At 33.3% G+C, this 12,177-nt stretch overlaps 1 pseudogene; it reads right to left on the reverse strand.

Moving 5' to 3' along the window:
* The window catches only part of LOC106077734 (metallo-beta-lactamase domain-containing protein 1-like), a 30,267-nt pseudogene that overhangs the window by 11,712 nt on the left and 6,378 nt on the right, over nucleotides 1–12,177 (reverse strand).

Raw genomic sequence — 12,177 nt, forward strand, 5'->3', positions numbered from 1 at the left:
TTGAGACTGGTTTTTTATTACTGTTTTCAAATGATGCCAATAAATCATGGTGGTCTTTCTCAAGCAGTCAAATCGGCAGTAGAAATCATTTAATTCATTGACAAATTTGTTATTGTCAGCGACGCACATTGGTTTGCGCTTGGGTACGTAGCCAGTAATTTGTTTCAAGCCACTCCAACAAGCTTTAGAGTTATTTTTCTTGAAAGAGCTTTCAATTTTTTCCTTGAATCTCTCTTTTCCTTCAAATAATTTCTTTTTAAGGGCTCTTTTGGCTGAGATGAATTCAGAAGAACTGCTCTTGAACATTCTTTTTTTTGTATAGAATCGCTTCCTTTATTTCTTTGGTCATCCAGGGTCAATTATTACTGATTGTTTTAATTTTCTTCTTTGGTACAATCTTGTTTTCACAAAACTGGATATACGAATTAATGGTTATGGTAATTTCATCTATGTCAGGGCAGTTGTTTACAAACATGTCCCAATCTGTTTGCTCCAGACAACTTTGTGGCTGAAAAACAACGTCGTCAGACCATGACTGAATGGACTGTACTTCGGGTTTTGTTGTTTTTTAAAACTGGTTTGTACTTGGGTGTAAGATGGATCATTGTGTGGTCCAACCCTCCGAGAAATAACTATCGAGATGTGTAGGCCATTTTTATGTTGCTATAGCACATGTCCAAGGTTTTATTGAGCCTTGTAGGACAATTAAAATATTGACATGTTGTTTTTTTATAACAATAAGCTATAATGTCAGTAGTCATAGATTTGACAAAGACAAAGAAATAAATGTTATTTCTAGTTTACTAAATTCTTACATCTTTGAGGTTTTTTTTCTCTTCTTGAAGACTTTTAATCTTAGAACTCAACTCTGACTTCTCTGTGTAATGATTATCAAGTATTTTTTGAAGCCTGAAAGAAAAGAAAAGTTAACATTCCTAGTGAATCACAAGAGTTATAAAAATCTAGATCCGTCATCAACCTTTTTTTTTCACTCTTTTATATAATAAGCACACTTCTATCATGCAAACATTTTGGGAATTATGTAACAAGGATTCAACTGCCTTGTTTTCATTGATCCTTTACATAATGTTAAATAAAATACTTTACAATCAATATAGTAATATAGTATTGTCTCTGAACGATTATGTTGGAGTGTGGTTTTATATATGGTTACACATACCAGTGATGGGAACAGACTTTACAAAAATTTTAGGAAATTTTGGTCCTATTCCCCCTTCCCCCCCCCCTTTTTGTAAACTGGCCTGTAGCAGCAACTTAAAATAAGATGTTGCAGAAATTTAAAATATTTTCCTAGCATGTAACTAATGTTTTTATATATAGGTTATATAAGTTACTGCAGAGTTCAGCGACAATGAAAACATTTCCTTCTAGAGCTGACAATCCCTCAAGGCCAATCTACAATCAGTCCTCTTCAAAGTGAATTTGTTTCAACCTAAGTTCATCAAAAAATAATGAGAACACTCACTGAGCTTCAATACTTTCTTTCTCCTGGAGTAGATTCTTAAATTTGGCATCCAGCTCTATGTTTCTCTGCTGCTCCTGTTTCACCTCATGCTCTTTTTCTTTCAATGAACTTTCTAGAGACTTGACCCTGAGATCAAGAAAAAAATTGAAACTAAATAGAAACTTCTGATGCCTATGCAATAAACGTTTAGTTGACATTTCTGGCAAAGCCTATTACAGTTGAAATATAGGGTTGGGACGTACTGGTTTCATTTTAAACATTGTCAATCAAAAAAATGAATTAGAAATAAAGTGTTTAGTTGAATCATTAAGAAAACTGAAATGAAACTATCCAAAAGTGAATGTTGACTAAAAATTTTTTTTTCTTTTTTTTAAAGTTAAAAAAAAAAAACAGCTTCTGAGATCAACACAGATACACAAATAAGACAAAAGTCCTCAAGCATAAAAAAGACTATTAATGTTAAGGCATGATCGCAAAAGTCGAGAGAATTTCAACCACTCAGACATAAAGTCACATTTGCGGAGTTACTTTGAAATGACTTCATGCTGTCACATCTCACGAAACAGTATACATTTTTAAAAGGTCCTACTAAAAAGGTGAAGGATGCCTTTTATTTAAAATATTTTAATTTATTGAAGCAACGGTAAGAATCACATTTTGTGTGTGTGTGTGTTAATATTCAAACATGGAGTGATAACTTTAATGACATTCAAACTTTTATTTTGCTTCTAAAATTTTATTGACTGCCCCGTCCCCCTTTGTCAGGACCTTTAAGCCCCTCTCCCTTTCCCCAGTATGAGAAACACTGGAATTTAAATATAGAAATGTGGTGGTTGTACTTTTCTCAGCTCTCCTTCACCTACAAACTCTCTCTACTGATTGTCCATATCTTGTCAAAATATTTAACAAAAATCTCATTTTTCTATTGTTGCAGTTTCTTCTAGGACATTTTCATAGGCATTAAAAAGATCATGAGTTGGTCTCACTCTTGACTAAGGTGTATATGTTTATAGTAGGCTAGTGCTAATCTTTTTCTAGTATCTTCAACCTTTTCTACTAAAGCTGACAATAATTGGATCATCTGATAAGCTTTTTTTAAAAAAATAAAATTTTAATTTCACTTTTTATGTATTTCAAGCTAAGTCTGTCTGAATAAGTCAATAAATGAAAGCCTACATTTTTTTGATGAGTGTGCTAAGAGGATATAGACTGACTTTACCATTAAAAAAATATTTGCCAAAATGTTTTGCTTTATATATTATGATGTTCATTACATTGTTTTCATAATACATTCACTAAGTTAATTGTTTTTTTTTTTCCTTTTACTGTTTCAGAATAAGAGTAAATATTTAAAAAGCTTTGTTCTTGTTTTTTGCTAATTCTAGGATATTATTTTGTACATAACAATGTCTAACAGTGTCATCCATTGGTATTAGTAGGACATTGCAACTCTTAAGTTTAGTAAGTTATCTTATTTAGACATCCTATTATAATTTATGTCCAAAATGCACATTAGCTGGGGCAATGTAATTTTAAATCTTAAAGTAGACAATGTACAGAACAAATAGAGGGTAATAAAAAGGCTCTTTAATGAAGATATTGTTCTATTCATATAGAATTGAGAACCCTGTTTTATTTGTCTCACATTTTAAGTAAGAAAAAAACATATTCATATATTTGATAAAAACATGGTAAAAAAATAAGTAAATAAATATATTTTTCAAGACTCACAGATTGTCAGCTGTTATATCCAGTTCCTTTACTTCACGCATTCTCTTCCTAAGGTTTTCTTTAGTTCTTTTTTGCTCCTCTAGTTCAACCTGTCAAAACAAACAGCAACTACTACTCACGAATGAACTTAAGAAACAAAAAGTGTAATTTAGACTTTCTCTCCTAATTAAGAATAACATCTATAGTTGATTCAAGTGAAAGAATACAATGAGCCCTGCATTCTAAAGTTCAAGCATCAGAAAATGATGACAAAGTTTTTTTACAAGCGTGAAGGCAAAGAAAGATGGTTGGGACCTGGTCTTTCAAGATGGAAAAGTTTTTTTTGTGAGACATGGCGGTGTATTTGTCAGAGTGGCACTAAACGGACTTAATAAAGCGAGCCTGGGTGAGGAAGAGAGTACAGAAGATAATGAGGAGAACACAGAAACGATTCAAGACGTCGTCAAGAGTGGTGTAAGCGAAATATTTGATGGAGATTGTGAACTTATTAGAGATGAAAGTGACACAAGGACAGACATTCATTTTGTAGCTTGTTTGAAGCCAAATGAACAAACAGAATACAGAATGGAAGCCTTTTAGAAAAAAAAAAGTTTTGTGAATACAATGAATAGTTGAAAATCTGGGCAGAGACCAGTAACATTCTGTACAATCATAGCTCAAGTAGGAAGAAAACAATTTTTGTCATGGTACAGGAAATAATGTTAAGTGCCTTAATTCCAAGAATAAGTTAACTAGTCCAGTGGGCTAAAAGTGGAGTGTGTGAGTGAACGACTAGGTAAATAGGTCATTCTTTTAGATGACCTTGAAGAGATGTTTAGGTAAACATGCATGAGTAGTCAGGAATAGGTAGAAGACTAAGAATTATGTAGCAAGAAAGGCCAGGCAACACGAAGCTTCCTAGATGAGTCATTGTTCAGTGGTCATTATTCGACTAGTAGTTTATGTACTTCAGTTATTTGACAATATTGTAAGATAGCCAGCTATTTCATAAAAGTGAGTCATGTTAATTTTTTTATTGTTGGATAGCTTATTTGATTGAATCAAGTTTGAAGAAATTAAACTCAAGAAAGATATATTCTAATTAGATTTCTTCAGTGTGATTGAATAGAGACAATACTACTCTGCAAAAGAGCTCATGACAGTGAGGACAAATACAATATATGCTTGAATCTTACATCAAATTTTTCTATTGCAGATTCCAATAGATGAATATGGTTTGTGTTGTTATCAACTACTTCTTCAAATAAATTGTCAGCTCTTAAGTGGGTGCACTGCACTTGATAGGTCTCTTACAGCTGGCGGTATCTTTGGTGGGTTGACAGGAGTAGGTCTGTAAAGAAGCTCTTGGAAATGATTGATCAATCTCTTTCTTTTGTTCTCTTCATCTGTTATCAAGTCACCATTTTTGTCCTTTACTGGCCTCTCTGACATGGCAAATTTTCCAGATATATTTTTGATGACTGGTTACAGTTCTTTGGTACTGTTCTGAAGAGCTGCTTCTTTTGCTAGTGCTTCAATGTATTTTTGCCTGTCTGTTCTGATGCTATATGCTTGATACTCCTATCTATTTCAGCATATTCTTTTTTGTGCTTTTCCTTTTGCTGCTCTTGTTTTACTGTTGTTCATGCCTGCTTTCTTCTCTCTTCTTTCCTTGATCTTCTGAAGAGTTTCTGCTGAACTCCACTCCTTGTGGGTGTATGACTTGAGACCCAGTACTTGGCATGTGAAGGTCACTGTTTTTTTTTCAGTTTCTGCCATGTCTGTTCTACTGTCTCTTCTTCTAGGAGCTGGAACTTGTTTGATAAGGTGATCTTCAACTCTTCCTGTTTTGTGCAGTCTTTCAGTGCAATACTAGTGTAATGTTGAAACTTGTTTGATAAGGTGATCTTCAACTCTTCCTGTTTTGTGCAGTCTTTCAGTGCAATACTAGTGTAATGTTGAAACTTGTTTGATAAGGTGATTTTCAACTCTTCCTGTTTTGTGCAGTCTTTCAGTGCAATGGTTAATAATGTTGAAACTTGTTTGATAAGGTGATCTTCAACTCTTCCTGTTTTGTGCAGTCTTTCAGTGCAATACTAGTGTAATGTTGAAACTTGTTTGATAAGGTGATCTTCAACTCTTCCTGTTTTGTGCAGTCTTTCAGTGCAATGGTAGTGTAATGTTGAAACTTGTTTGATAAGGTGATCTTCAACTCTTCCTGTTTTGTGCAGTCTTTCAGTGCTATACTAGTGTAATGTTGAAACTTGTTTGATAAGGTGATCTTCAACTCTTCCTGTTTTAAGCAGTCTTTCAGTGCAATGGTATTGTAATGTTGAAATTGGCTGGCCTCACTTGTTCAAGTCTTCTTGACCTCCAGCTTTTAGCCTTCATTCCGAACCTGGTGAGTCAGGTACAGTGGCTACTAAGCTTGCCATATTTCCAACAAGCTGGGACAGAGCTGCGTGGCTATTTTACATTGGTCGTGGCCATGAAACCATAACCAAAAAAAAAAAAACAGTTCTTCTTGACCACCCAGGGCAACCACAATGAGGTGGGGGCTGGAATCACACTAACCAGAAGTGTGTATAAATTCCATAATCATATACTAAATATCTCTACCATTCTAAAAAAGTCTATAAAGTATATATTAAACACAGAATACAGCTAGAAACTAATCTAGATTACTACTACTAGACTACATTAGATAGTCTCCATGATAGAATGTAGAGACTCTGACCAAGTTAATAACTAAATTCAGAGTAGTTCTTATAGTATTGGATCTTCTTATAATTTTAGATCTTACCTAGATTCTAAAAATCTTTATCAATTTTTAGTATCATCTACTCTGTCACAATGTAAAGTCTAAATCTAGAGTAGATTTTCCAGATCTAGACATCTAGCGTAATCGTGACGCTAGTCTAGATGACTAGACCTAAATTAATGATAGAATGATTAGATCCTAAAATTTACTAGATTTAGTAATTAGTATAAAATTTAGATTAAATTATAATCTAATATTTGTTGATCTAGAACAGTGATGGCTAATGGGGTTGTTCCAAATTTCTTCTGAGTCACATGGTTGTGTTTACATCTCATGCTCTGCTTACTTTTGTTAATTAATAGTGGGAAGCTGAAGCGTTTTAGAACAATAATTGGTGGTTTTAATTAATTAATTAGTGTCAAACTATAATTTGTTAATAATAGGAGAACTTAGATGTTTATCTTTTTTTATAGTTTCAACTTAAAACAGATAGTTAAACATTTGACAGATGGTTCGGAAGCGTTGGCCTATATAATAAATTCTATAGTCTTCAGTACTGAGATCTAGATTTCTTGACTTACACATTTACAGTTATCTGCTCAGAGCATCTGGGTAATCAACCCTAGAAAATAGAAGACTTTTTTGCAGCTCTTGAGTCAGGTCGGCTTTAGTTTCTGAAGTAGTAGATGTTTAGATAATACAACATTCAACAGTTATCTTCATTACATATTAAACTTCTTGTTCGACATTGTTCATCAGCATTAACTGCCTTAATATTTTTGGCCTTACACCTGTGTTATTTCCTTATTATAGTGTTACCTCTGATTAGACTTATCTATACAAGACAAAGAGAAGAGGTGCCTAGAAATTAAGATGCAGTCCTTAATATAAGAATTACATTCTATAATTTAGCACATCATATGTGTAAGCTACCTCGAGTATTAAAAGAGGGTAAAGCTCTTCGCTCACATGAAAATCAATAAAAAAATCAAGAAAAAGAATTGAATGAAGGCCTACAAGCGAAAGGTCATAGAAAAACCTGTGATAGTAAGTGAATGTGTTTTGAGTGGCTGGTAGTGCAGTGTGTGTGCCTGTGTAAGAAATGACCAGTTGATCTTCATTGTAAATGGTTGAGTGAACAGCAAAGAAAGTGTGTAAGTCAGGACTGTGTGTAAAAGTGGATCAGACTCATAACAAGATGCTGGAGTAAAGGAGACGAATGGAAGACTAAAAAAATCAATGTGTTAATTGAGACTCTTGTTGTTATAGTCTATTACAAAACCTTTCACCTTTCACAAAGTAAAAGACCCTCTTCTTGAATTCATAGCAATGTAATAGATAGCCTATAGGGGTGCACCGGATAGTCGCTCAGGCTTCTGTCGAATATTTGGCCTTTTTTCCCCATTCTGCCATATTTGGCTCCGGTCGAATATCACTGCCAGGTAGTTGGCCGAATAGTAAAAAGTACACCTGTTTAATATGCACAAAGTGGACCTCCTTCCATCAATGTCTGTTATAGAATGTATTAATGTTAATATTAAAACATAATAATGTGCTTAAAAATAGAGCCTACATAAATATGTACCAAACATCAAATATGAAAATGACAATGCTGTAAACATATAAGACAGACTCATGCCAAAGGGAAGGACAAAACAACTTAAATGCACCTTAAACGTAGGTCCATGTCCTGGTATGATAAAGTCAGCCATCTCCAATATGGTATATCTTGATTGTACCTGGAGATGTGGTCGCTCACTTTTTTTTAGCCAAAGGGAGGGGGAGAAAAGGTCACCTTCACAATAAAATAAATCCCCTGTGAAACACAAAATTTAAAAAACATTAAACATCAGTTTGAAAATAAACACGAGGCCCAATGGCTGAACAGTAAAGCCCTTGGCTTCCGAACCAGGGGGCCACAGAAACATATGACCTTTACATCATCTTGCGTTTGATTGCAAGGTTGGAAAGGAAACTTTAACCATACTTTTTAAAGCTGGATAGTACAATCCTTCAACATGATTTTCTGTGTCAAGCAGAAGGTTGTACTTTTCTTACACCACCTAACAACAACAACAAAAAAACAACTAACCAACCACTGCTAATACTCCAAGATTACCCTTCTTCACCACCACCGACACATCATTTCCTGTATGACCAGGTGTTGGCCCTATTTCTACATCCTCATCTATGTTGAAGGGCATCCCCTGCAGGAAGAACAAATAAGACCTGCAGTATCAAGAATAAATAAAGAAAAGTTTATCCATAATGTGCAGTGACGCAGGGTAGGACTCAGAAAGATATTTGTAAAAAAGTAAACATGAGATATTCACTTAACTGATGGCTTCTTCAAGCTATTTCAAGATTGAAATGATGTTTTTATTCAAACAAAATGATTTGTATTTTTATTTATTAATAAATTAATTTGTTCTGATTTTTTATACTAAGTTCTATTTTTTTTTATACTAAGAAATTAGCACATAGAAAGGATCTGACATATACATTCATCATACTCCGGAACTTAAAGGAAAGGATAATGATGACATTCTAGGTAGTTCAGCACACAAAGATATTTAAAGAAATTAAACATTGTATGCAATTATTAATGACAAATGAAAAGTAGTTGATAAAACAAGCCAATTGCTTTATTTACTAACAAATGAATGAAATAGGGAAAAATTACTTAGCTCTATTTAAACAGTCAGTGTAACAATGAAGTTTTCTATTTCTTATCTTGTTTTACACAAAAATAACTCAAGGATATCAAAAGTAAACATCATCAATACAAATACATGAACATGTTCAAAACGCAAGCCAGTCAACAAACAAAACTTCAACTTCGGCATGTCAAAAACTAAAAATGTCTGAATCAGGCTACATCATAATGCCATGGTATAGCAGAAGAGGAATTTAAATGGAATGTGATGAGTTGGATAGTTCGATTCTGTTTAAGAATTGCCTTAATATTTGAGAACATTTATGAATGTTTGAGTGTTTAAGAATAAATTTGTAGAACAATCACATTTTCTATCTACATTAAGATGTCTGTCCAATCTTCCCATAGAAAAGTTACATTTAAGACCTGATTAGAATAATCTCTGAGTTTGACAAAGAGCTCTTCAAGTGGCCCAGCAACTGATGAACTTTTACTTCACCAGCTATATGGATATTAAGATAGCAAAGGGAAGCTTCGCTAGTTGCATTATTATGTCTACAAAATCTTTATCTATGCAACTGCTGCAATCGTAGGGGAGCAATAAAAAGAATTTAAACTGTGTCTGCACAAAACACTAAAAACAAACAAAAAATATTAGTCTGTAGATACCTCTTTCAACTCATGCAGTAAGTACTGATCATGTCGACAAATATCATAGCCTACACATTGGACAGCTCCAGAGAAGAGGTTGAGGTTGCCAATCTGTTCTATGTGTCCATTTAAGCAAATAACATAGTGGATGTCTTCAGGTTTCAAACCCTGGTCACTCAAAGCTGCAGAGCATACACAGATTCTAAATAGTAAAAAAAGATCTTAACTCTTATTTTATGTAAGTCAGATCTTATGTATGTGAATTATGTTGGAGAAAGTTATTTTAGGTTGTCAAAATGCAGGCCAGATGACTAGTCGCAAGAAAATGATGTACTGGAATCGTCTCATGAATGGCTTGGCCTCAAAGAGAAGAGTACTTGTCTTAAACTAAAGAGTACTTGGCCTAAAAAGAAAAGGGTACTTGGTCTCAAAGACAAATGCACTTGACCTTTAAAGAAAAAAAAGTATGTGGCCTCAAAGGGAAGAGTACAGTATTTAAATGTTTTAAAGTAGTAACAATATGAAGACAAATATAAATTGTGTCTAAACATCTGTTTTAGTTAAAAAAAACAACAACATTATTTGTACTGTGACAAGTGTTTTGAAGTTGATTCCTTCTCATGGTGCCCTATTGACTACTGATAAAACCATAAACAATGTATGGTCATGTTACAACATCATTTGTCCTTCATCTGGTGAATTAGAAAGGGGAAAGAATCGAGCAAGGAGTGGACAGAACTGACTATGTGACTGTCATTCTGAGTGCAGAGAGGGATGCAAGCAACTAGGAAACAGAAGAGATGGCTGCCTAGTTATTTTGTTATGTGTTTTAGAATGTCACCACTATGGTCCAAAGTTAGAACCAGACTGCTTCTATCCCTGCAAGAGGCTTTGGCTAGGACAGTATTTCTCAAACTGTGGGGAGTGACAATTTGAAAAAATGTGAAAAGGGGGCGGAAGAAAAACAGCGAGTCAATGAACATTTAATACCGATACATAAATTTGGATTCTATACATATTGTAAATATTTATGATAAATAAAATCAGAATATTGTTTTATAATAATATGTCTTCTTTTTCATTACATTCTAAAAGCCTTCATTGTAAAAGCCTACAGCGCTAAAAAATTCTCCAGCCAACTTAAGGCGGCACAAATAAAATTCTTGTTTTCAACCAGCAAATATTTGAGAAATACTTGGTTTGGAGATGAAAACTGATCTTAAAGGCTAAGCAAGAATTCTAGTCCCAAGAAGAAATAGGTAGGGTACCTAACTTTAGTTGGGAAAAGTAAAGGTAGTTGGTCATTGTGCTGGCCACATAATCATCTGCACAATAGATTGCAAGGTTCGAAACAGGAACTAGTGAAAGATTAAAGCATGTTAATCATTTTTTCCAATTATGGTCTAATACTTTAAGTGCCTTTCTTTCTGAGAAATAGTTCAAATAGACATTACATATCTGTCTGAATTAGCCAAAATGAAACACTAAACATCTGTAAAAATGTTAAGAAATGCATGAGTCCAAGTATCAGTATTATATAAGAAAAGATTTTACTGGATGAAAGACAGATTTATAGACAATTAGCAATACAAAGCTATTTAGATGGAAAATATTGGATCGAAGCAATCCTACATGTATTCAGTAGGTGACCAAAGAAGTTCAGATACAAATCTAGTCTGGCCTATATAAAGTTCGGATACAAATCTAGTCTGGCCTATATAAGGTTCGGACACAAATCTATTCACAAAGATGTGCAGATCATCTAGAGGTAAATATATCCTAAAAAAGGGAAAATAAAAAATGAAAGTAAAATTAAAGTTTACCTTTGAGAAGTAAGTCCCTTTCCCCAAGGGTTCCCGGTATTAACAATAATGTTGCGGTGGGGACCTTTTAGTAAGTGTGACAGTGCTACATGATCTAACAGTTCCTTCAAAGTAAATGATATATTAATTAACATCATTGTAGATTTTGAAAAAAAAAAAATATGTATACAGCAAATTTCATAATATTAAAGTAGGAGAATAAATTGGTCTAAAATTTTATAAATCAAAGGAATGAATATTTTCTTATTCATTGGTTGTTGTTTTTTTAAATGTTGCTCTAGTATAAAAAAAAAAAATATGTGTTACCACATCTTTTCAAACTGAATCAAATTATGAACTTTATTTATGATGAAGCCTTTTAAAAGTAGATTATAGAATACAATAGCACTAATTATCAATAATAACACCATTTGTATGCAATTATAATGATTTGACATCTAGCTTAATTACAATAGCTTATGTGAAGATTTTTTTTTTTTGGGGGGAGGGGTAAAAGGGAAAGAGGGGGGTCAAATCAAACCCAGAATAAATCATTGAAGTATTTAATCTATATCACATATAGATCTAGATCAACTAGGACAGAGAGAGAGAGAGAGAGAGAGTGCATGTAGGTCCCAATGGTATGTCAGAATATGTAAGGATAGATAACTGCCAACTTATTGAGCTGAGAAGCCATGGTCTCTAAATTAAAAGTTTTACCATCTATTGGCAAATACAGAATAGGTTTTAAAAAACAAAAAAACAGAACCTTTAAATCCAAGGGTTTCAGTAATATTTAAACATTAAAAAAATGTCAATGGGTTAAAAGTTATAAATGATTAATAGCATTAAGTCCTTAAGTATTCTTGAATAAAAAAAAATGATTTCAAGAAAACAAAGAAAAAAAATAAAGTCTATACCTTTTGAGTCCAGCTGGGTGTAACCTTCTGTTAGAACAATAATGTCAAACATTTTACAGTATTTCTATATTTATTTATACAGAATGATTTTAAAGTCAACAAGCTGATTCAAAGATCTGTAGGTAGAGAAAACAAAACGTTAATAAATAACAGCCATTTCAGAACAAAAACATTTTAGACCAGTCACTTGC

The sequence above is a fragment of the Biomphalaria glabrata genome, chromosome 11 (genome assembly GCF_947242115.1).
Source record: "Biomphalaria glabrata chromosome 11, xgBioGlab47.1, whole genome shotgun sequence".
Lineage (NCBI taxonomy): Eukaryota > Metazoa > Mollusca > Gastropoda > Planorbidae > Biomphalaria > Biomphalaria glabrata.